The sequence below is a fragment of the Leiobunum rupestre genome, chromosome 1 (genome assembly GCF_980474605.1).
Source record: "Leiobunum rupestre chromosome 1, qqLeiRupe1.1.hap1, whole genome shotgun sequence".
In the NCBI taxonomy this organism is placed as follows: domain Eukaryota; kingdom Metazoa; phylum Arthropoda; class Arachnida; order Opiliones; family Sclerosomatidae; genus Leiobunum; species Leiobunum rupestre.
Window position 1 is genome coordinate 64190938 of NC_143384.1, and position 22125 is coordinate 64213062.

The 22125-nt window shown below is 40.2% G+C and overlaps 17 non-coding genes across 17 annotated transcripts; all 17 read left to right on the top strand.

The window, feature by feature from the left end:
• Positions 1-181: 181 nt before the first annotated feature.
• TRNAK-CUU (transfer RNA lysine (anticodon CUU)) lies at positions 182-254 on the top strand. The gene has a single exon. It is a non-coding gene; the product is annotated as a tRNA-Lys (tRNA).
• An 874-nt stretch (positions 255-1128) lies between these two features.
• TRNAK-CUU (transfer RNA lysine (anticodon CUU)) lies at positions 1129-1201 on the top strand. Its single transcript has one exon. It is a non-coding gene; the product is annotated as a tRNA-Lys (tRNA).
• A 953-nt stretch (positions 1202-2154) lies between these two features.
• On the top strand, positions 2155-2227 carry TRNAK-CUU (transfer RNA lysine (anticodon CUU)). The gene has a single exon. It is a non-coding gene; the product is annotated as a tRNA-Lys (tRNA).
• A 953-nt stretch (positions 2228-3180) lies between these two features.
• TRNAK-CUU (transfer RNA lysine (anticodon CUU)) lies at positions 3181-3253 on the top strand. The gene has a single exon. It is a non-coding gene; the product is annotated as a tRNA-Lys (tRNA).
• A 953-nt stretch (positions 3254-4206) lies between these two features.
• TRNAK-CUU (transfer RNA lysine (anticodon CUU)) lies at positions 4207-4279 on the top strand. The gene has a single exon. It is a non-coding gene; the product is annotated as a tRNA-Lys (tRNA).
• An 871-nt stretch (positions 4280-5150) lies between these two features.
• Positions 5151-5223, top strand: TRNAK-CUU (transfer RNA lysine (anticodon CUU)). The gene has a single exon. It is a non-coding gene; the product is annotated as a tRNA-Lys (tRNA).
• Positions 5224-8231: 3008 nt separating this feature from the next.
• TRNAK-CUU (transfer RNA lysine (anticodon CUU)) lies at positions 8232-8304 on the top strand. The gene has a single exon. It is a non-coding gene; the product is annotated as a tRNA-Lys (tRNA).
• An 871-nt stretch (positions 8305-9175) lies between these two features.
• On the top strand, positions 9176-9248 carry TRNAK-CUU (transfer RNA lysine (anticodon CUU)). The gene has a single exon. It is a non-coding gene; the product is annotated as a tRNA-Lys (tRNA).
• A 3000-nt stretch (positions 9249-12248) lies between these two features.
• Positions 12249-12321, top strand: TRNAK-CUU (transfer RNA lysine (anticodon CUU)). Its single transcript has one exon. It is a non-coding gene; the product is annotated as a tRNA-Lys (tRNA).
• Positions 12322-14217: 1896 nt separating this feature from the next.
• Positions 14218-14290, top strand: TRNAK-CUU (transfer RNA lysine (anticodon CUU)). Its single transcript has one exon. It is a non-coding gene; the product is annotated as a tRNA-Lys (tRNA).
• Positions 14291-16185: 1895 nt separating this feature from the next.
• On the top strand, positions 16186-16258 carry TRNAK-CUU (transfer RNA lysine (anticodon CUU)). Its single transcript has one exon. It is a non-coding gene; the product is annotated as a tRNA-Lys (tRNA).
• An 871-nt stretch (positions 16259-17129) lies between these two features.
• Positions 17130-17202, top strand: TRNAK-CUU (transfer RNA lysine (anticodon CUU)). The gene has a single exon. It is a non-coding gene; the product is annotated as a tRNA-Lys (tRNA).
• Positions 17203-18075: 873 nt separating this feature from the next.
• TRNAK-CUU (transfer RNA lysine (anticodon CUU)) lies at positions 18076-18148 on the top strand. Its single transcript has one exon. It is a non-coding gene; the product is annotated as a tRNA-Lys (tRNA).
• An 870-nt stretch (positions 18149-19018) lies between these two features.
• TRNAK-CUU (transfer RNA lysine (anticodon CUU)) lies at positions 19019-19091 on the top strand. Its single transcript has one exon. It is a non-coding gene; the product is annotated as a tRNA-Lys (tRNA).
• Positions 19092-19962: 871 nt separating this feature from the next.
• Positions 19963-20035, top strand: TRNAK-CUU (transfer RNA lysine (anticodon CUU)). Its single transcript has one exon. It is a non-coding gene; the product is annotated as a tRNA-Lys (tRNA).
• An 871-nt stretch (positions 20036-20906) lies between these two features.
• TRNAK-CUU (transfer RNA lysine (anticodon CUU)) lies at positions 20907-20979 on the top strand. The gene has a single exon. It is a non-coding gene; the product is annotated as a tRNA-Lys (tRNA).
• Positions 20980-21852: 873 nt separating this feature from the next.
• TRNAK-CUU (transfer RNA lysine (anticodon CUU)) lies at positions 21853-21925 on the top strand. Its single transcript has one exon. It is a non-coding gene; the product is annotated as a tRNA-Lys (tRNA).
• Positions 21926-22125: the final 200 nt, after the last annotated feature.

Below are 22125 nucleotides of genomic sequence, written 5' to 3' on the forward strand. Positions count from 1 at the left end.
AAGATGAGCGCTGAAAGAGCCAGGATAGCTTAGTCGGTAAAGCTTGAGGGTTTTAACCTAAAGAGCCTCTGTTGAAGCCACAGTTTAAGAGGGAAGCCTGTTTGAAGAAAACTAAAATTTTTCAATTTCGTTGTCGGTTTTATTGAATGTTATGACGTTACGATTTTGCCCGCTGAGGGTCGCCCGTGTAGCTCAGTCGGTAGAGCGTTAGGCTCTTAACCTAACGGTCCTGGGTTCGAGCCCCAGTTCGGGTGCTTAACCTTTTACGGGAAGTTATGTAACGTTCGACGGATGTGGTTGGGGAGAAATTCGTGACCTTGAAAAAAGCGGAAGTTATTTATTTCCAAATCCAAATATTGAACTACTTACGTCTGTTCGCCAGGCGTTCTTCAAAATGACATATAGTCAGAGTCCTTTTCGTTGTTACTCGTTGCCCATAATGGAATTTAAATAAAAAATGTTATATAAAAATCTTTTAATTTTTTTTCTATTGCATAGAAACTGTTTTTCATGTTTTCAAAAAAATGAATCGAACCTGACTTTCTTGGGAGGTCTGATAATTAAAACCGCACTTAAAGGCCAACCAATGACGGTTTCCCACGGGAAATTTTGTGTTCTGCATTAAGACCTTAGCCAGTTCTTATGTCGTTATAAAACCTGGTTCAGTTTGGGCTCTCCGAGTGTCCCATACTGACTGCAAACTTCACGCGGTAGTTATATCTCCACAGCTCGATGATCGTCAGAGTCTCCACCCTCATAAAATCCTCTAATTTATGCTTCCAAGACGCTGGATAACTAATGGACGCCTCAATTTATAGTCAGCGCCAGTTGCCAAGGTGGAAACTTTCAATCATAATGACGTTCCTTTTTTAACATATGAATAAAAAGGGCTTTTAATATATTAACAGAAGAAAATGAATAAAAAGAAATTATCCGCAATTTTCAAGAAGATGAGCGCTGGAAGAGCCAGGATAGCTTACTCGGTAAAGCTTGAGGGTTTTAACCTAAAGAGCCTCTGTTGAAGCCACAGTTTAAGAAGGAAGCCTTTTTGAAGAAAAGTAAAATATTTAAATTTCGTTGTCGGTTTTATTGAATGTTATGACGTTACGATTTTGCCCGCTGAGGGTCGCCCGTGTAGCTCAGTCGGTAGAGCTTTAGGCTCTTAACCTAACGGTCCTGGGTTCGAGCCCCAGTTCGGGTGCTTAACCTTTTGCGGGAAGTTAAGAAACGTTCGACGGATGTGGTTGGGGAGAAATTTGTGACCTTGAAAAAAGCGGAAGTTATTTATTTCCAAATCCAAATATTGAACTACTTACGTCTGTTCGCCAGGCGTTGTTCAAAATGACATATAGTCAGAGTCCTTTTCGTTGTAACTCGTTGCCCATAATGGAATTTAAATAAAAAATTTTGTAAAAAAATCTTTTAATTTTTTCTATTGCATAGAAACTGTTTTTCATGTTTCCAAAAAAAGGAATCGAACCTGACTTTCTTGGGTGGTCTGATAATCAAAACTGCACTTAAAGACCAACCAATGAAGGTTTCCTACGGGAAATTTTGTTTGCTGCATTAAGACCTTAGCCAGTTCTTATGTCGTTATAAAACCTTGTTCAGTTTGGGCTCTCCAAGTGCCCCATACTGACGGCAAAATTCACGCGGTAGTTATATCTCCACAGCCCGATGATCGTCAGAGTCTCCACCCTCATAAAATCCTCTAATTTATGCTTCCAAGACGCTGGATAACTAATGGACGCCTCAATTCCTAGTCAGCGCCAGTTGCCAAGGTGGAAACTTTCAATCATAATGACGTTCCTTTTTTAACATATGAATTAAAAGGGCTTTTAATATATTAACAGAAGAAAATGAATAAAACGAAATCATCCACAATTTTCAAGAAGATGAGCGCTGGAAGAGCCAGGATAGCTTAGTCGGTAAAGCTTGAGGGTTTTAACCTAAAGAGCCTCTGTTGAAGCAAGAAGATGAGCGCTGAAAGAGCCAGGATAGCTTAGTCGGTAAAGCTTGAGGGTTTTAACCTAAAGAGCCTCTGTTGAAGCCACAGTTTAAGAGGGGAGCCTGTTTGAAGAAAACTAAAATTTTTCAATTTCGTTGTCGCTTTTATTGAATGTTATGACGTTACGATTTTGCCCGCTGAGGGTCGCCCGTGTAGCTCAGTCGGTAGAGCGTTAGGCTCTTAACCTAACGGTCCTGGGTTCGAGCCCCAGTTCGGGTGCTTAACCTTTTACGGGAAGTTAAGTAACGTTCGACGGATGTGGTTGGGGAGAAATTCGTGACCTTGAAAAAAGCGGAAGTTATTTATTTCCAAATACAAATATTGAACTACTTACGTCTGTTCGCCAGGCGTTGTTCAAAATGACATATAGTCAGAGTCCTTTTCGTTGTAACTCGTTGCCCATAATGGAATTTAAATAAAAAATGTTGTAAAAAAATCTTTTAATTTTTTCTATTGCATAGAAACTGTTTTTCATGTTTCCAAAAAAAGGAATCGAACCTGACTTTCTTGGGTGGTCTGATAATTAAAACCGCACTTAAAGGCCAACCAATGAGGGTTTCCCACGGGAAATTTTGTGAGCTGCATTAAGACCTTAGCCAGTTCTTATGTCGTTATAAAACCTGGTTCAGTTTGGGCTCTCCGGATGCCCCATACTGACGGCAAACTTCCCGCGGTAGTTATATCTCCACAGCCCGATGATCGTCAGAGTCTCCACCCTCATAAAATCCTCTAATTTATGCTTCCAAGACGCTGGATAACTAATGGACGCCTCAATTCCTAGTCAGCGCCAGTTGCCAAGGTGGAAACTTTCAATCATAATGACGTTCCTTTTTTAACATATGAATTAAAAGGGCTTTTAATATATTAACAGAAGAAAATGAATAAAAAGAAATCATCCACAATTTTCAAGAAGATGAGCGTTGGAAGAGCCAGGATAGCTTAGTCGGTAAAGCTTGAGGGTTTTAACCTAAAGAGCCTCTGTTGAAGCAAGAAGATGAGCGCTGAAAGAGCCAGGATAGCTTAGTCGGTAAAGCTTGAGGGTTTTAACCTAAAGAGCCTCTGTTGAAGCCACAGTTTAAGAGGGAAGCCTGTTTGAAGAAAACTAAAATTTTTCAATTTCGTTGTCGGTTTTATTGAATGTTATGACGTTACGATTTTGCCCGCTGAGGGTCGCCCGTGTAGCTCAGTCGGTAGAGCGTTAGGCTCTTAACCTAACGGTACTGGGTTCGAGCCCCAGTTCGGGTGCTTAACCTTTTACGGGAAGTTAAGTAACGTTCGACGGATGTGGTTGGGGAGAAATTCGTGACCTTGAAAAAAGCGGAAGTTATTTATTTCCAAATCCAAATATTGAACTACTTACGTCTGTTCGCCAGGCGTTGTTCAAAATGACATATAGTCAGAGTCCTTTTCGTTGTAACTCGTTGCCCATAATGGAATTTAAATAAAAAATGTTGTAAAAAAATCTTTTAATTTTTTCTATTGCATAGAAACTGTTTTTCATGTTTCCAAAAAAAGGAATCGAACCTGACTTTCTTGGGTGGTCTGATAATTAAAACCACACTTAAAGGCCAACCAATGACGGTTTCCCACGGGAAATTTTGTGAGCTGCATTAAGACCTTAGCCAGTTCTTATGTCGTTATAAAACCTGGTTCAGTTTGGACTCTCCGGATGCCCCATACTGACGGCAAACTTCACGCGGTAGTTATATCTCCACAGCCCGATGATCGTCAGAGTCTCCACCCTCATAAAATCCTCTAATTTATGCTTCCAAGACGCTGGATAACTAATGGACGCCTCAATTCCTAGTCAGCGCCAGTTGCCAAGGTGGAAACTTTCAATCATAATGACGTTCCTTTTTTAACATATGAATTAAAAGGGCTTTTAATATATTAACAGAAGAAAATGAATAAAACGAAATTATCCACAATTTTCAAGAAGATGAGCGCTGGAAGAGCCAGGATAGCTTAGTCGGTAAAGCTTGAGGGTTTTAACCTAAAGAGCCTCTGTTGAAGCAAGAAGATGAGCGCTGAAAGAGCCAGGATAGCTTAGTCGGTAAAGCTTGAGGAATTTAACCTAAAGAGCCTCTGTTGAAGCCACAGTTTAAGAGGGAAGCCTGTTTGAAGAAAACTAAAATTTTTCAACTTCGTTGTCGGTTTTATTGAATGTTATGACGTTACGATTTTGCCCGCTGAGGGTCGCCCGTGTAGCTCAGTCGGTAGAGCGTTAGGCTCTTAACCTAACGGTCCTGGGTTCGAGCCCCAGTTCGGGTGCTTAACCTTTTACGGGAAGTTAAGTAACGTTCGACTGATGTGGTTGGGGAGAAAATCGTGACCTGGAAAAAAGCGGAAGTTATTTATTTCCAAATCCAAATATTGAACTACTTACGTCTGTTCGCCAGGCGTTGTTCAAAATGACATATAGTCAGAGTCCTTTTCGTTGTAACTCGTTGCCCATAATGGAATTTAAATAAAAAATGTTGTAAAAAAATCTTTTAATTTTTTCTATTGCATAGAAACTGTTTTTCATGTTTCCAAAAAAAGGAATCGAACCTGACTTTCTTGGGTGGTCTGATAATTAAAACCGCACTTAAAGGCCAACCAATGACGGTTTCCCACGGGAAATTTTGTGAGCTGCATTAAGACCTTAGCCAGTTCTTATGTCGTTATAAAACCTGGTTCAGTTTGGGCTCTCCGGATGCCCCATACTGACGGCAAACTTCACGCGGTAGTTATATCTCCACAGCCCGATGATCGTCAGAGTCTCCACCCTCATAAAATCCTCTAATTTATGCTTCCAAGACGCTGGATAACTAATGGACGCCTCAATTCCTAGTCAGCGCCAGTTGCCAAGGTGGAAACTTTCAATCATAATGACGTTCCATTTTTAACATATGAATTAAAAGGGCTTTTAATATATTAACAGAAGAAAATGAATAAAAAGAAATCATCCACAATTTTCAAGAAGATGAGCGCTGGAAGAGCCAGGATAGCTTAGTCGGTAAAGCTTGAGGGTTTTAACCTAAAGAGCCTCTGTTGAAGCCACAGTTTAAGAAGGAAGCCTGTTTGAAGAAAACAAAATTTTTAAATTTCGTTGTCGGTTTTATTGAATGTTATGACGTTACGATTTTGCCCGCTGAGGGTCGCCCATGTAGCTCTGTCGGTAGAGCGTTAGGCTCTTAACCTAACGGTCCTGGGTTCGAGCCCCAGTTCGGGTGCTTAACCTTTTGCGGGAAGTTAAGAAACGTTCGACGGATGTGGTTTGCGATAAATTCGTGACCTTGAAAAAAAGCGGAAGTTATTTATTTCCAAATCCAAATATTGAACTACTTACGTCTGTTCGCCAGGCGTTCTTCAAAATGACATATAGTCAGAGTCCTTTTCGTTGTTACTCGTTGCCCATACTGGAATTTAAATAAAAAATGTTGTATAAAAATCTTTTAATTTTTTTTCTATTGCATAGAAACTGTTTTTCATGTTTTCAAAAAAATGAATCGAACCTGACTTTCTTGGGTGGTCTGATAATTAAAACCGCACTTAAAGGCCAACCAATGACGTTTTCCCACGGGAAATTTTGTGAGCTGCATTAAGACCTTAGCCAGTTCTTATGTCGTTATAAAACCTGTTTCAGTTTGGGCTCTCCGGATGCCCCATACTGACGGCAAACTTCACGCGGTAGTTATATCTCCACAGCCCGATGATCCTCAGAGTCTCCACCCTCATAAAATCCTCTAATTTATGCTTCCAAGACGCTGGATAACTAATGGACGCCTCAATTTATAGTCAGCGCCAGTTGCCAAGGGTGAAACTTTCAATCATAATGACGTTCCTTTTTTAACATATGAATAAAAAGGGCTTTTAATATATTAACAGAAGAAAATGAATAAAAAGAAATTATCCGCAATTTTGAAGAAGATGAGCGCTGGAAGAGCCAGGATAGCTTAGTCGGTAAAGCTTGAGGGTTTTAACCTAAAGAAACTCTGTTGAAGCAAGAAGATGAGCGCTGAAAGAGCCAGGATAGCTTAGTCGGTAAAGCTTGAGGGTTTTAACCTAAAGAGCCTCTGTTGAAGCCACAGTTTAAGAGGGAAGCCTGTTTGAAGAAAACTAAAATTTTTCTATTTCGTTGTCGGTTTTATTGAATGTTATGACGTTACGATTTTGCCCGCTGAGGGTCGACCGTGTAGCTCAGTCGATAGAGCGTTGGGCTCTTAACCTAACGGTCCTGGGTTCGAGCCCCAGTTCGGGTGCTTAACCTTTTACGGGAAGTTAAGTAACGTTCGACGGATGTGGTTGGGGAGAAATTCGTGACCTTGAAAAAAGCGGAAGTTATTTATTTCCAAATCCAAATATTGAACTACTTACGTCTGTTCGCCAGGCGTTGTTCAAAATAACATATAGTCAGAGTCCTTTTCATTGTAACTCGTTGCCCATAATAGAATTTAAATAAAAAATGTTGTTAAAAAATCTTTTAATTTTTTCTATTACATAGAAACTGTTTTTCATGTTTCCAAAAAAAGGAATCGAACCTGACTTTCTTGGGTGGTCTGATAATCAAAACTGCACTTAAAGACCAACCAATGAAGGTTTCCTACGGGAAATTTTGTTTGCTGCATTAAGACCTTAGCCAGTTCTTATGTCGTTATAAAACCTTGTTCAGTTTGGGCTCTCCAAGTGCCCCATACTGACGGCAAAATTCACGCGGTAGTTATATCTCCACAGCCCGATGATCGTCAGAGTCTCCACCCTCATAAAATCCTCTAATTTATGCTTCCAAGACGCTGGATAACTAATGGACGCCTCAATTCCTAGTCAGCGCCAGTTGCCAAGGTGGAAACTTTCAATCATTATGACGTTCCTTTTTTAACATATGAATTAAAAGGGCTTTTAATATATTAACAGAAGAAAATGAATAAAAAGAAATCATCCACAATTTTCAAGAAGATGAGCGCTGGAAGAGCCAGGATAGCTTAGTCGGTAAAGCTTGAGGGTTTTAACCTAAAGAAACTCTGTTGAAGCAAGAAGATGAGCGCTGAAAGAGCCAGGATAGCTTAGTCGGTAAAGCTTGAGGGTTTTAACCTTAAGAGCCTCTGTTGAAGCCACAGTTTAAGAGGGAAGCCTGTTTGAAGAAAACTAAAATTTTTCAATTTCGTTGTCGGTTTTATTGAATGTTATGACGTTACGATTTTGCCCGCTGAGGGTCGACCGTGTAGCTCAGTCGATAGAGCGTTGGGCTCTTAACCTAACGGTCCTGGGTTCGAGCCCCAGTTCGGGTGCTTAACCTTTTACGGGAAGTTAAGTAACGTTCGACGGATGTGGTTGGGGAGAAATTCGTGACCTTGAAAAAAGCGGAAGTTATTTATTTCCAAATCCAAATATTGAACTACTTACGTCTGTTCGCCAGGCGTTGTTCAAAATGACATATAGTCAGAGTCCATTTCGTTGTAACTCGTTGCCCATAATGGAATTTAAATAAAAAATGTTGTAAAAAAATCTTTTAATTTTTTCTATTGCATAGAAACTGTTTTTTATGTTTCCAAAAAAAGGAATCGAACCTGACTTTCTTGGGTGGTCTGATAATCAAAACTGCACTTAAAGACCAACCAATGACGGTTTCCTATGGGAAATTTTGTTTGCTGCATTAAGACCTTAGCCAGTTCTTATGTCGTTATAAAACCTTGTTCAGTTTCAGCTCTCCTAGTGCCCCATACTGACGGCAAAATTCACGCGGTAGTTATATCTCCACAGCCCGATGATCGTCAGAGTCTCCACCCTCATAAAATCCTCTAATTTATGCTTCCAAGACGCTGGATAACTAATGGACGCCTCAATTCCTAGTCAGCGCCAGTTGCCAAGGTGGAAACTTTCAATCATAATGACGTTCCTTTTTTAACATATGAATTAAAAGGGCTTTTAATATATTAACAGAAGAAAATGAATAAAAAGAAATCATCCACAATTTCCAAGAAGATGAGCGCTGGAAGAGCCAGGATAGCTTATTCGGTAAAGCTTGAGGGTTTTAACCTAAAGAGCCTCTGTTGAAGCAAGAAGATGAGCGCTGAAAGAGCCAGGATAGCTTAGTCGGTAAAGCTTGAGGGTTTTAACCTAAAGAGCCTCTGTGGAAGCCACAGTTTAAGAGGGAAGCCTGTTTGAAGAAAACTAAAATTTTTCAATTTCGTTGTCGGTTTTATTGAATGTTATGACGTTACGATTTTTCCCGCTGTGGGTCGCCCGTGTAGCTCAGTCGGTAGAGCGTTGGGCTCTTAACCTAACGGTCCTGGGTTCGAGCCCCAGTTCGGGTGCTTAACCTTTTACGGGAAGTTAAGTAACGTTCGACGGATGTGGTTGGGGAGAAATTCGTGACCTTGAAAAAAGCGGAAGTTATTTATTTTCAAATCCAAAAATTGAACTACTTACGTCTGTTCGCCAGGCGTTGTTCAAAATGACATATAGTCAGAGTCCTTTTCGTTGTAACTCGTTGCCCATAATGGAATTTAAATAAAAAATGTTGTAAAAAATCTTTTAATTTTTTCTATTCCATAGAAACTGTTTTTCATGTTTCCAAAAAAAGGAATCGAACCTGACTTTCTTGGGTGGTCTGATAATCAAAACTGCACTTAAAGACCAACCAATGACGGTTTCCTACGGGAAATTTTGTTTGCTGCATTAAGACCTTAGCCAGTTCTTATGTCGTTATAAAACCTTGTTCAGTTTGGGCTCTCCAAGTGCCCCATACTGACGGCAAAATTCACGCGGTAGTTATATCTCCGCAGCCCGATGTTCGTCAGAGTCTCCACCCTCATAAAATCCTCTAATTTATGCTTCCAAGACGCTGGATAACTAATGGACGCCTCAATTCCTAGTCAGCGCCAGTTGCCAAGGTGGAAACTTTCAATCATAATGACGTTCCTTTTTTAACATATGAATTAAAAGGGCTTTTAATATATTAACAGAAGAAAATGAATAAAAAGTTATTATCCGCAATTTTCAAGAAGATGAGCGCTGGAAGAGCCGGGATAGCTGAGTCGGTAAAGCTTGAGGGTTTTAACCTAAAGAGCCTCTGTTGAAGCCACAGTTTAAGAGGGAAGCCTGTTTGAAGAAAACTAAAATTTTTCAATTTCGTTGTCGGTTTTATTGAATGTTATGACGTTACGATTTTGCCCGCTGTGGGTCGCCCGTGTAGCTCAGTCGGTAGAGCGTTAGGCTCTTAACCTAACGGTCCTGGGTTCGAGCCCCAGTTCGGGTGCTTAACCTTTTGCGGGAAGTTAAGAAACGTTCGACGGATGTGGTTTGCGATAAATTCGTGACCTTGAAAAAAGCGGAAGTTATTTATTTCCAAATCCAAAAATTGAACTACTTACGTCTGTTCGTCAGGCGTTGTTCAAAATGACATATAGTCAGAGTCCTTTTCGTTGTAACTCGTTGCCCATACTGGAATTTAAATAAAAAATGTTTAAAACAATCTTTTAATTTTTTCTATTGCATAGAAACTGTTTTTCATGTTTTCAAAAAAAGGAATCGAACCTGACTTTCTTGGGTGGTCTGATAATCAAAACCGCACTTAAAGGCCAACCAATGACGGTTTCCTACGGGAAATTTTGTTTGCTGCATTAAGACCTTAGCCAGTTCTTATGTCGTTATAAAACCTTGTTCAGTTTGGGCTCTCCAAGTGCCCCATACTGACGGCAAAATTCACGCGGTAGTTATATCTCCAAAGCCCGATGTTCGTCAGTCTCCACCCTCATAAAATCCTCTAATTTATGCTTCCATGACGCTGGATAACTAATGGACGCCTCAATTCCTAGTCAGCGCCAGTTGCCAAGGTGGAAACTTTCAATCATAATGACGTTCCTTTTTTAACATATGAATTAAAAGGGCTTTTAATATATTAACAGAAGAAAATGAATAAAAAGTCATTCTCCGCAAATTTCAAGAAGATGAGCGCTGGAAGAGCCGGGATAGCTGAGTCGGTAAAGCTTGAGGGTTTTAACCTAAAGAGCCTCTGTTGAAGCCACAGTTTAAGAGGGAAGCCTGTTTGAAGAAAACTAAAATTTTTCAATTTCGTTGTCGGTTTTATTGAATGTTATGACGTTACGATTTTGCCCGCTGAGGGTCGACCGTGTAGCTCAGTCGATAGAGCGTTGGGCTCTTAACCTAACGGTCCTGGGTTCGAGCCCCAGTTCGGGTGCTTAACCTTTTACGGGAAGTTAAGTAACGTTCGACGGATGTGGTTGGGGAGAAATTCGTGACCTTGAAAAAAGCGGAAGTTATTTATTTCCAAATCCAAATATTGAACTACTTACGTCTGTTCGCCAGGCGTTGTTCAAAATAACATATAGTCAGAGTCCTTTTCATTGTAACTCGTTGCCCATAATGGAATTTAAATAAAAAATGTTGTTAAAAAATCTTTTAATTTTTTCTATTGCATAGAAACTGTTTTTCATGTTTCCAAAAAAAGGAATCGAACCTGACTTTCTTGGGTGGTCTGATAATCAAAACTGCACTTAAAGACCAACCAATGAAGGTTTCCTACGGGAAATTTTGTTTGCTGCATTAAGACCTTAGCCAGTTCTTATGTCGTTATAAAACCTTGTTCAGTTTGGGCTCTCCAAGTGCCCCATACTGACGGCAAAATTCACGCGGTAGTTATATCTCCACAGCCCGATGATCGTCAGAGTCTCCACCCTCATAAAATCCTCTAATTTATGCTTCCAAGACGCTGGATAACTAATGGACGCCTCAATTCCTAGTCAGCGCCAGTTGCCAAGGTGGAAACTTTCAATCATAATGACGTTCCTTTTTTAACATATGAATTAAAAGGGCTTTTAATATATCAACAGAAGAAAATGAATAAAAAGAAATCATCCACAATTTTAAAGAAGATGAGCGCTGGAAGAGCCAGGATAGCTTAGTCGGTAAAGCTTGAGGGTTTTAACCTAAAGAAACTCTGTTGAAGCAAGAAGATGAGCGCTGAAAGAGCCAGGATAGCTTAGTCGGTAAAGCTTGAGGGTTTTAACCTAAAGAGCCTCTGTTGAAGCCACAGTTTAAGAGGGAAGCCTGTTTGAAGAAAACTAAAATTTTTCAATTTCGTTGTCGGTTTTATTGAATGTTATGACGTTACGATTTTGCCCGCTGAGGGTCGACCGTGTAGCTCAGTCGATAGAGCGTTGGGCTCTTAACCTAACGGTCCTGGGTTCGAGCCCCAGTTCGGGTGCTTAACCTTTTACGGGAAGTTAAGTAACGTTCGACGGATGTGGTTGGGGAGAAATTCGTGACCTTGAAAAAAGCGGAAGTTATTTATTTCCAAATCCAAATATTGAACTACTTACGTCTGTTCGCCAGGCGTTGTTCAAAATGACATATAGTCAGAGTCCTTTTCGTTGTAACTCGTTGCCCATAATGGAATTTAAATAAAAAATGTTGTAAAAAAATCTTTTAATTTTTTCTATTGCATAGAAACTGTTTTTTATGTTTCCAAAAAAAGGAATCGAACCTGACTTTCTTGGGTGGTCTGATAATCAAAACTGCACTTAAAGACCAACCAATGACGGTTTCCTATGGGAAATTTTGTTTGCTGCATTAAGACCTTAGCCAGTTCTTATGTCGTTATAAAACCTTGTTCAGTTTCAGCTCTCCTAGTGCCCCATACTGACGGCAAAATTCACGCGGTAGTTATATCTCCACAGCCCGATGATCGTCAGTCTCCACCCTCATAAAATCCTCTAATTTATGCTTCCAAGACGCTGGATAACTAATGGACGCCTCAATTCCTAGTCAGCGCCAGTTGCCAAGGTGGAAACTTTCAATCATAATGACGTTCCTTTTTTAACATATGAATTAAAAGGGCTTTTAATATATTAACAGAAGAAAATGAATAAAAAGAAATCATCCACAATTTTCAAGAAGATGAGCGCTGGAAGAGCCAGGATAGCTTAGTCGGTAAAGCTTGAGGGTTTTAACCTAAAGAGCCTCTGTTGAAGCTAGAAGATGAGCGCTGAAAGAGCCAGGATAGCTTAGTCGGTAAAGCTTGAGGGTTTTAACCTAAAGAGCCTCTGTTGAAGCTAGAAGATGAGCGCTGAAAGAGCCAGGATAGCTTAGTCGGTAAAGCTTGAGGGTTTTAACCTAAAGAGCCTCTGTGGAAGCCACAGTTTAAGAGGGAAGCCTGTTTGAAGAAAACTAAAATTTTTCAATTTCGTTGTCGGTTTTATTGAATGTTATGACGTTACGATTTTTCCCGCTGTGGGTCGCCCGTGTAGCTCAGTCGGTAGAGCGTTAGGCTCTTAACCTAACGGTCCTGGGTTCGAGCCCCAGTTCGGGTTCTTAACCTTTTACGGGAAGTTAAGTAACGTTCGACGGATGTGGTTGGGGAGAAATTCGTGACCTTGAAAAAAGCGGAAGTTATTTATTTCCAAATCCAAATATTGAACTACTTACGTCTGTTCGCCAGGCGTTGTTCAAAATAACATATAGTCAGAGTCCTTTTCATTGTAACTCGTTGCCCATAATGGAATTTAAATAAAAAATGTTGTTAAAAAATCTTTTAATTTTTTCTATTGCATAGAAACTGTTTTTCATGTTTCCAAAAAAAGGAATCGAACCTGACTTTCTTGGGTGGTCTGATAATCAAAACTGCACTTAAAGACCAACCAATGAAGGTTTCCTACGGGAAATTTTGTTTGCTGCATTAAGACCTTAGCCAGTTCTTATGTCGTTATAAAACCTTGTTCAGTTTGGGCTCTCCAAGTGCCCCATACTGACGGCAAAATTCACGCGGTAGTTATATCTCCACAGCCCGATGATCGTCAGAGTCTCCACCCTCATAAAATCCTCTGATTTATGCTTCCAAGACGCTGGATAACTAATGGACGCCTCAATTCCTAGTCAGCGCCAGTTGCCAAGGTGGAAACTTTCAATCATAATGACGTTCCTTTTTTAACATATGAATTAAAAGGGCTTTTAATATATTAACAGAAGAAAATGAATAAAAAGAAATCATCCACAATTTTAAAGAAGATGAGCGCTGGAAGAGCCAGGATAGCTTAGTCGGTAAAGCTTGAGGGTTTTAACGTAAAGAAACTCTGTTGAAGCAAGAAGATGAGCGCTATAAGAGCCAGGATAGCTTAGTCGGTAAAGCTTGAGGGTTTTAACCTAAAGAGCCTCTGTTGAAGCCACAGTTTAAGAGGGAAGCCTGTTTGAAGAAAACTAAAATTTTTCAATTTCGTTGTCGGTTTTATTGAATGTTATGACGTTACGATTTTGCCCGCTGAGGGTCGACCGTGTAGCTCAGTCGATAGAGCGTTGGGCTCTTAACCTAACGGTCCTGGGTTCGAGCCCCAGTTCGGGTGCTTAACCTTTTACGGGAAGTTAAGTAACGTTCGACGGATGTGGTTGGGGAGAAATTCGTGACCTTGAAAAAAGCGGAAGTTATTTATTTTCAAATCCAAAAATTGAACTACTTACGTCTGTTCGCCAGGCGTTGTTCAAAATGACATATAGTCAGAGTCCTTTTCGTTGTAACTCGTTGCCCATAATGGAATTTAAATAAAAAATGTTGTAAAAAATCTTTTAATTTTTTCTATTCCATAGAAACTGTTTTTCATGTTTCCAAAAAAAGGAATCGAACCTGACTTTCTTGGGTGGTCTGATAATCAAAACTGCACTTAAAGACCAACCAATGACGGTTTCCTACGGGAAATTTTGTTTGCTGCATTAAGACCTTAGCCAGTTCTTATGTCGTTATAAAACCTTGTTCAGTTTGGGCTCTCCAAGTGCCCCATACTGACGGCAAAATTCACGCGGTAGTTATAACTCCGCAGCCCGATGTTCGTCAGAGTCTCCACCCTCATAAAATCCTCTAATTTATGCTTCCAAGACGCTGGATAACTAATGGACGCCTCAATTCCTAGTCAGCGCCAGTTGCCAAGGTGGAAACTTTCAATCATAATGACGTTCTTTTTTAACATATGAATTAAAAGGGCTTTTAATATATTAACAGAAGAAAATGAATAAAAAGTCATTATCCGCAATTTTCAAGAAGATGAGCGCTGGAAGAGCCGGGATAGCTGAGTCGGTAAAGCTTGAGGGTTTTAACCTAAAGAGCCTCTGTTGAAGCCACAGTTTAAGAGGGAAGCCTGTTTGAAGAAAACTAAAATTTTTCAATTTCGTTGTCGGTTTTATTGAATGTTATGACGTTACGATTTTGCCCGCTGTGGGTCGCCCGTGTAGCTCAGTCGGTAGAGCGTTAGGCTCTTAACCTAACGGTCCTGGGTTCGAGCCCCAGTTCGGGTGCTTAACCTTTTGCGGGAAGTTAAGAAACGTTCGACGGATGTGGTTTGCGATAAATTCGTGACCTTGAAAAAAGCGGAAGTTATTTATTTCCAAATCCAAAAATTGAACTACTTACGTCTGTTCGTCAGGCGTTGTTCAAAATGACATATAGTCAGAGTCCTTTTCGTTGTAACTCGTTGCCCATACTGGAATTTAAATAAAAAATGTTTAAAACAATCTTTTAATTTTTTCTATTGCATAGAAACTGTTTTTCATGTTTTCAAAAAAAGGAATCGAACCTGACTTTCTTGGGTGGTCTGATAATCAAAACCGCACTTAAAGGCCAACCAATGACGGTTTCCTACGGGAAATTTTGTTTGCTGCATTAAGACCTTAGCCAGTTCTTATGTCGTTATAAAACCTTGTTCAGTTTGGGCTCTCCAAGTGCCCCATACTGACGGCAAAATTCACGCGGTAGTTATATCTCCAAAGCCCGATGTTCGTCAGAGTCTCCACCCTCATAAAATCCTCTAATTTATGCTTCCAAGACGCTGGATAACTAATGGACGCCTCAATTCCTAGTCAGCGCCAGTTGCTAAGGTGGAAACTTTCAATCATAATGACGTTCCTTTTTTAACATATGAATTAAAAGGGCTTTTAATATATTAACAGAAGAAAATGAATAAAAAGTCATTCTCCGCAAATTTCAAGAAGATGAGCGCTGGTAGAGCCGGGATAGCTGAGTCGGTAAAGCTTGAGGGTTTTAACCTAAAGAAACTCTGTTGAAGCAAGAAGATGAGCGCTGAAAGAGCCAGGATAGCTTAGTCGGTAAAGCTTGAGGGTTTTAACCTAAAGAGCCTCTGTTGAAGCCACAGTTTAAGAGGGAAGCCTGTTTGAAGAAAACTAAAATTTTTCAATTTCGTTGTCGGTTTTATTGAATGTTATGACGTTACGATTTTGCCCGCTGAGGGTCGACCGTGTAGCTCAGTCGATAGAGCGTTGGGCTCTTAACCTAACGGTCCTGGGTTCGAGCCCCAGTTCGGGTGCTTAACCTTTTACGGGAAGTTAAGTAACGTTCGACGGATGTGGTTGGGGAGAAATTCGTGACCTTGAAAAAAGCGGAAGTTATTTATTTCCAAATCCAAATATTGAACTACTTACGTCTGTTCGCCAGGCGTTGTTCAAAATGACATATAGTCAGAGTCCTTTTCGTTGTAACTCGTTGCCCATAATGGAATTTAAATAAAAAATGTTGTAAAAAAATCTTTTAATTTTTTCTATTGCATAGAAACTGTTTTTTATGTTTCCAAAAAAAGGAATCGAACCTGACTTTCTTGGGTGGTCTGATAATCAAAACTGCACTTAAAGACCAACCAATGACGGTTTCCTATGGGAAATTTTGTTTGCTGCATTAAGACCTTAGCCAGTTCTTATGTCGTTATAAAACCTTGTTCAGTTTCAGCTCTCCTAGTGCCCCATACTGACGGCAAAATTCACGCGGTAGTTATATCTCCACAGCCCGATGATCGTCAGTCTCCACCCTCATAAAATCCTCTAATTTATGCTTCCAAGACGCTGGATAACTAATGGACGCCTCAATTCCTAGTCAGCGCCAGTTGCCAAGGTGGAAACTTTCAATCATAATGACGTTCCTTTTTTAACATATGAATTAAAAGGGCTTTTAATATATTAACAGAAGAAAATGAATAAAAAGAAATCATCCACAATTTTCAAGAAGATGAGCGCTGGAAGAGCCAGGATAGCTTAGTCGGTAAAGCTTGAGGGTTTTAACCTAAAGAGCCTCTGTTGAAGCCACAGTTTAAGAGGGAAGCCTGTTTGAAGAAAACTAAAATTTTTCAATTTCGTTGTCGGTTTTATTGAATGTTATGACGTTACGATTTTGCCCGATGTGGGTCGCCCGTGTAGCTCAGTCGGTAGAGCGTTAGGCTCTTAACCTAACGGTCCTGGGTTCGAGCCCCAGTTCGGGTGCTTAACCTTTTGCGGGAAGTTAAGAAACGTTCGACGGATGTGGTTGGGGAGAAATTCGTGACCTTGAAAAAAGCGGAAGTTATTTATTTTCAAATCCAAAAATTGAACTACTTACGTCTGTTCGCCAGGCGTTGTTCAAAATGACATATAGTCAGAGTCCTTTTCGTTGTAACTCGTTGCCCATAATGGAATTTAAATAAAAAATGTTGTAAAAAATCTTTTAATTTTTTCTATTCCATAGAAACTGTTTTTCATGTTTCCAAAAAAAGGAATCGAACCTGACTTTCTTGGGTGGTCTGATAATCAAAACTGCACTTAAAGACCAACCAATGACGGTTTCCTACGGGAAATTTTGTTTGCTGCATTAAGACCTTAGCCAGTTCTTATGTCGTTATAAAACCTTGTTCAGTTTGGGCTCTCCAAGTGCCCCATACTGACGGCAAAATTCACGCGGTAGTTATATCTCCGCAGCCCGATGTTCGTCAGAGTCTCCACCCTCATAAAATCCTCTAATTTATGCTTCCAAGACGCTGGATAACTAATGGACGCCTCAATTCCTAGTCAGCGCCAGTTGCCAAGGTGGAAACTTTCAATCATAATGACGTTCCTTTTTTAACATGTGAATTAAAAGGGCTTTTAATATATTAACAGAAGAAAATGAATAAAAAGTCATTATCCGCAATTTTCAAGAAGATGAGCGCTGGAAGAGCCGGGATAGCTGAGTCGGTAAAGCTTGAGGGTTTTAACCTAAAGAGCCTCTGTTGAAGCCACAGTTTAAGAGGGAAGCCTGTTTGAAGAAAACTAAAATTTTTCAATTTCGTTGTCGGTTTTATTGAATGTTATGACGTTACGATTTTGCCCGCTGTGGGTCGCCCGTGTAGCTCAGTCGGTAGAGCGTTAGGCTCTTAACCTAACGGTCCTGGGTTCGAGCCCCAGTTCGGGTGCTTAACCTTTTGCGGGAAGTTAAGAAACGTTCGACGGATGTGGTTTGCGATAAATTCGTGACCTTGAAAAAAGCGGAAGTTATTTATTTCCAAATCCAAAAATTGAACTACTTACGTCTGTTCGTCAGGCGTTGTTCAAAATGACATATAGTCAGAGTCCTTTTCGTTGTAACTCGTTGCCCATACTGGAATTTAAATAAAAAATGTTTAAAACAATCTTTTAATTTTTTCTATTGCATAGAAACTGTTTTTCATGTTTTCAAAAAAAGGAATCGAACCTGACTTTCTTGGGTGGTCTGATAATCAAAACCGCACTTAAAGGCCAACCAATGACGGTTTCCTACGGGAAATTTTGTGTGCTGCATTAAGACCTTAGCCAGTTCTTACGTCGTTAGAAAACCTGGTTCAGTTTGGGCTCTCCGAGTGCCCCATATACTGACGGCAAACTTCACGCGATAGTTATATCTCAACAGCCCGATGATCGTCAGAGTCTCCACCCTCATAAAATCCTCTAATTTATGCTTCCAAGACGCTGGATAACTAATGGACGCCTCAATTCCTAGTCAGCGCCAGTTGCCAAGGTGGAAACTTTCAATCATAATAACGTTCCTTTTTTAACATATGAATAAAAAGGGCTTTTAATATATTAACAGAAGAAAATGAATAAAAAGTCATTCTCCGCAATTTTCAAGAAGATGAGCGCTGGAAGAGCCGGGATAGCTGAGTCGGTAAAGCTTGAGGGTTTTAACCTAAAGAGCCTCTGTTGAAACCACAGTTTAAGAGGGAAACCTGTTTGAAGAAAACTAAAATTTTTAAATTTCGTTGTCGGTTTTATTGAATGTTGTGACGTTACGATTTTGCCCGCTGAGGGTCGCCCGTGTAGCTCAGTCGGTAGAGCGTTAGGCTCTTAACCTAACGGTCCTGGGTTCGAGCCCCAGTTCGGGTGCTTAACCTTTTACGGGAAGTTAAGTAACGTTCGACGGATGTGGTTGGGGAGAAATTCGTGACCTTGAAAAAAGCGGAAGTTATTTATTTCCAAATCCAAAAATTGAACTACTTACGTCTGTTCGTCAGGCGTTGTTCAAAATGACATATAGTCAGAGTCCTTTTCGTTGTAACTCGTTGCCCATACTGGAATTTAAATAAAAAATGTTTAAAAAAATCTTTTAATTTTTTCTATTGCATAGAAACTGTTTTTCATGTTTTCAAAAAAAGGAATCGAACCTGACTTTCTTGGGTGGTCTGATAATCAAAACCGCTCTTAAAGGCCAACCAATGACGGTTTCCTACGGGAAATTTTGTTTGCCGCATTAAGACCTTAGCCAGTTCTTATGTCGTTATAAAACCTTGTTCAGTTTGGGCTCTCCAAGTGCCCCATACTGACGGCAAAATTCACGCGGTAGTTATATCTCCAAAGCCCGATGTTCGTCAGAGTCTCCACCCTCATAAAATCCTCTAATTTATGCTTCCAAGACGCTGGATAACTAATGGACGCCTCAATTCCTAGTCAGCGCCAGTTGCCAAGGTGGAAACTTTCAATCATAATGACGTTCCTTTTTTAACATATGAATTAAAAGGGCTTTTAATATATTAACAGAAGAAAATGAATAAAAAGTCATTCTCCGCAATTTTCAAGAAGATGAGCGCTGGAAGAGCCGGGATAGCTGAGTCGGTAAAGCTTGAGGGTTTTAACCTAAAGAGCCTCTGTTGAAGCCACAGTTTAAGAGGGAAGTCTGTTTGAAGAAAACTAAAATTTTCAATTTCGTTGTCGGTTTTATTGAATGTTATGACGTTACGATTTTGCCCGCTGTGGGTCGCCCGTGTAGCTCAGTCGGTAGAGCGTTAGGCTCTTAACCTAACGGTCCTGGGTTCGAGCCCCAGTTCGGGTGCTTAACCTTTTGCGGGAAGTTAAGAAACGTTCGACGGATGTGGTTTGCGATAAATTCGTGACCTTGAAAAAAGCGGAATTTATTTATTTCCAAATCCAAAAATTGAACTACTTACGTCTCTTCGTCAGGCGTTGTTCAAAATGACATATAGTCAGAGTCCTTTTCGTTGTAACTCGTTGCCCATACTGGAATTTAAATAAAAAATGTTTAAAACAATCTTTTAATTTTTTCTATTGCATAGAAACTGTTTTTCATGTTTTCAAAAAAAGGAATCGAACCTGACTTTCTTGGGTGGTATGATAATCAAAACCGCACTTAAAGGCCAACCAATGACGGTTTCCTACGGGAAATTTTGTTTGCTGCATTAAGACCTTAGCCAGTTCTAATGTCGTTATAAAACCTTGTTCAGTTTGGGCTCTCCAAGTGCCCCATACTGACGGCAAAATTCACGCGGTAGTTATATGTCCAAAGCCCGATGTTCGTCAGAGTCTCCACCCTCATAAAATCCTCTAATTTATGCTTCCAAGACGCTGGATAACTAATGGACGCCTCAATTCCTAGTCAGCGCCAGTTGCCAAGGTGGAAACTTTCAATCATAATGACGTTCCTTTTTTAACATATGAATTAAAAGGGCTTTTAATATATTAACAGAAGAAAATGAATAAAAAGTCATTCTCCGCAATTTTCAAGAAGATGAGCGCTGGAAGAGCCGGGATAGCTGAGTCGGTAAAGCTTGAGGGTTTTAACCTAAAGAGCCTCTGTTGAAGCCACAGTTTAAGAGGGAAGCCTGTTTGAAGAAAACTAAAATTTTTCAATTTCGTTGTCGGTTTTATTGAATGTTGTGACGTTACGATTTTGCCCGCAGAGGGTCGCCCGTGTAGCTCAGTCGGTAGAGCGTTAGGCTCTTAACCTAACGGTCCTGGGTTTGAGCCCCAGTTCGGGTGCTTAACCTTTTGCGGGAAGTTAAGAAACGATCGACGGATGTGGTTTGCGATAAATTCGTGACCTTGAAAAAAGCGGAATTTATTTATTTCCAAATCCAAAAATTGAACTACTTACGTCTGTTCGTCAGGCGTTGTTCAAAATGACATATAGTCAGAGTCCTTTTCGTTGTAACTCGTTGCCCATACTGGAATTTAAATAAAAAATGTTTAAAACAATCTTTTAATTTTTTCTATTGCATAGAAACTGTTTTTCATGTTTTCAAAAAAAGGAATCGAACCTGACTTTCTTGGGTGGTCTGATAATCAAAACCGCACTTAAAGGCCAACCAATGACGGTTTCCTACGGGAAATTTTGTTTGCCGCATTAAGACCTTAGCCAGTTCTTATGTCGTTATAAAACCTTGTTCAGTTTGGGCTCTCCAAGTGCCCCATACTGACGGCAAAATTCACGCGGTAGTTATATCTCCAAAGCCCGATGTTCGTCAGAGTCTCCACCCTCATAAAATCCTCTAATTTATGCTTCCAAGACGCTGGATAACTAATGGACGCCTCAATTCCTAGTCAGCGCCAGTTGCCAAGGTGGAAACTTTCAATCATAATGACGTTCCTTTTTTAACATATGAATTAAAAGGGCTTTTAATATATTAACAGAAGAAAATGAATAAAAAGTCATTATCCGCAATTTTCAAGAAGATGAGCGCTGGAAGAGCCGGGATAGCTGAGTCGGTAAAGCTTGAGGGTTTTAACCTAAAGAGCCTCTGTTGAAGCCACAGTTTAAGAGGGAAGCCTGTTTGAAGAAAACTAAAATTTTTCAATTTCGTTGTCGGTTTTATTGAATGTTATGACGTTACGATTTTGCCCGCTGTGGGTCGCCCGTGTAGCTCAGTCGGTAGAGCGTTAGGCTCTTAACCTAACGGTCCTGGGTTCGAGCCCCAGTTCGAGTGCTTAACCTTTTGCGGGAAGTTAAGAAACGTTCGACGGATGTGGTTTGCGATAAATTCGTGACCTTGAAAAAAGCGGAAGTTATTTATTTCCAAATCCAAAAATTGAACTACTTACGTCTGTTCGTCAGGCGTTGTTCAAAATGACATATAGTCAGAGTCCTTTTCGTTGTAACTCGTTGCCCATACTGGAATTTAAATAAAAAATGTTTAAAAAAATCTTTTAATTTTTTCTATTGCATAGAAACTGTTTTTCATGTTTTCAAAAAAAGGAATCGAACCTGACTTTCTTGGGTGGTCTGATAATCAAAACCGCACTTAAAGGCCAACCAATGACGGTTTCCTACGGGAAATTTTGTGTGCTGCATTAAGACCTTAGCCAGTTCTTACGTCGTTAGAAAACCTGGTTCAGTTTGGGCTCTCCGAGTGCCCCATATACTGACGGCAAACTTCACGCGATAGTTATATCTCAACAGCCCAATGATCGTCAGAGTCTCCACCCTCATAAAATCCTCTAATTTATGCTTCCAAGACGCTGGATAACTAATGGACGCCTCAATTCCTAGTCAGCGCCAGTTGCCAAGGTGGAAACTTTCAATCATAATAACGTTCCTTTTTTAACATATGAATAAAAAGGGCTTTTAATATATTAACAGAAGAAAATGAATAAAAAGTCATTCTCCGCAATTTTCAAGAAGATGAGCGCTGGAAGAGCCGGGATAGCTGAGTCGGTAAAGCTTGAGGGTTTTAACCTAAAGAGCCTCTGTTGAAACCACAGTTTAAGAGGGAAACCTGTTTGAAGAAAACTAAAATTTTTAAATTTCGTTGTCGGTTTTATTGAATGTTGTGACGTTACGATTTTGCCCGCTGAGGGTCGCCCGTGTAGCTCAGTCGGTAGAGCGTTAGGCTCTTAACCTAACGGTCCTGGGTTCGAGCCCCAGTTCGGGTGCTTAACCTTTTACGGGAAGTTAAGTAACGTTCGACGGATGTGGTTGGGGAGAAATTCGTGACCTTGAAAAAAGCGGAATTAATTTATTTCCAAATCCAAAAATTGAACTACTTACGTCTGTTCGTCAGGCGTTGTTCAAAATGACATATAGTCAGAGTCCATTTCGTTGTAACTCGTTGCCCATACTGGAATTTAAATAA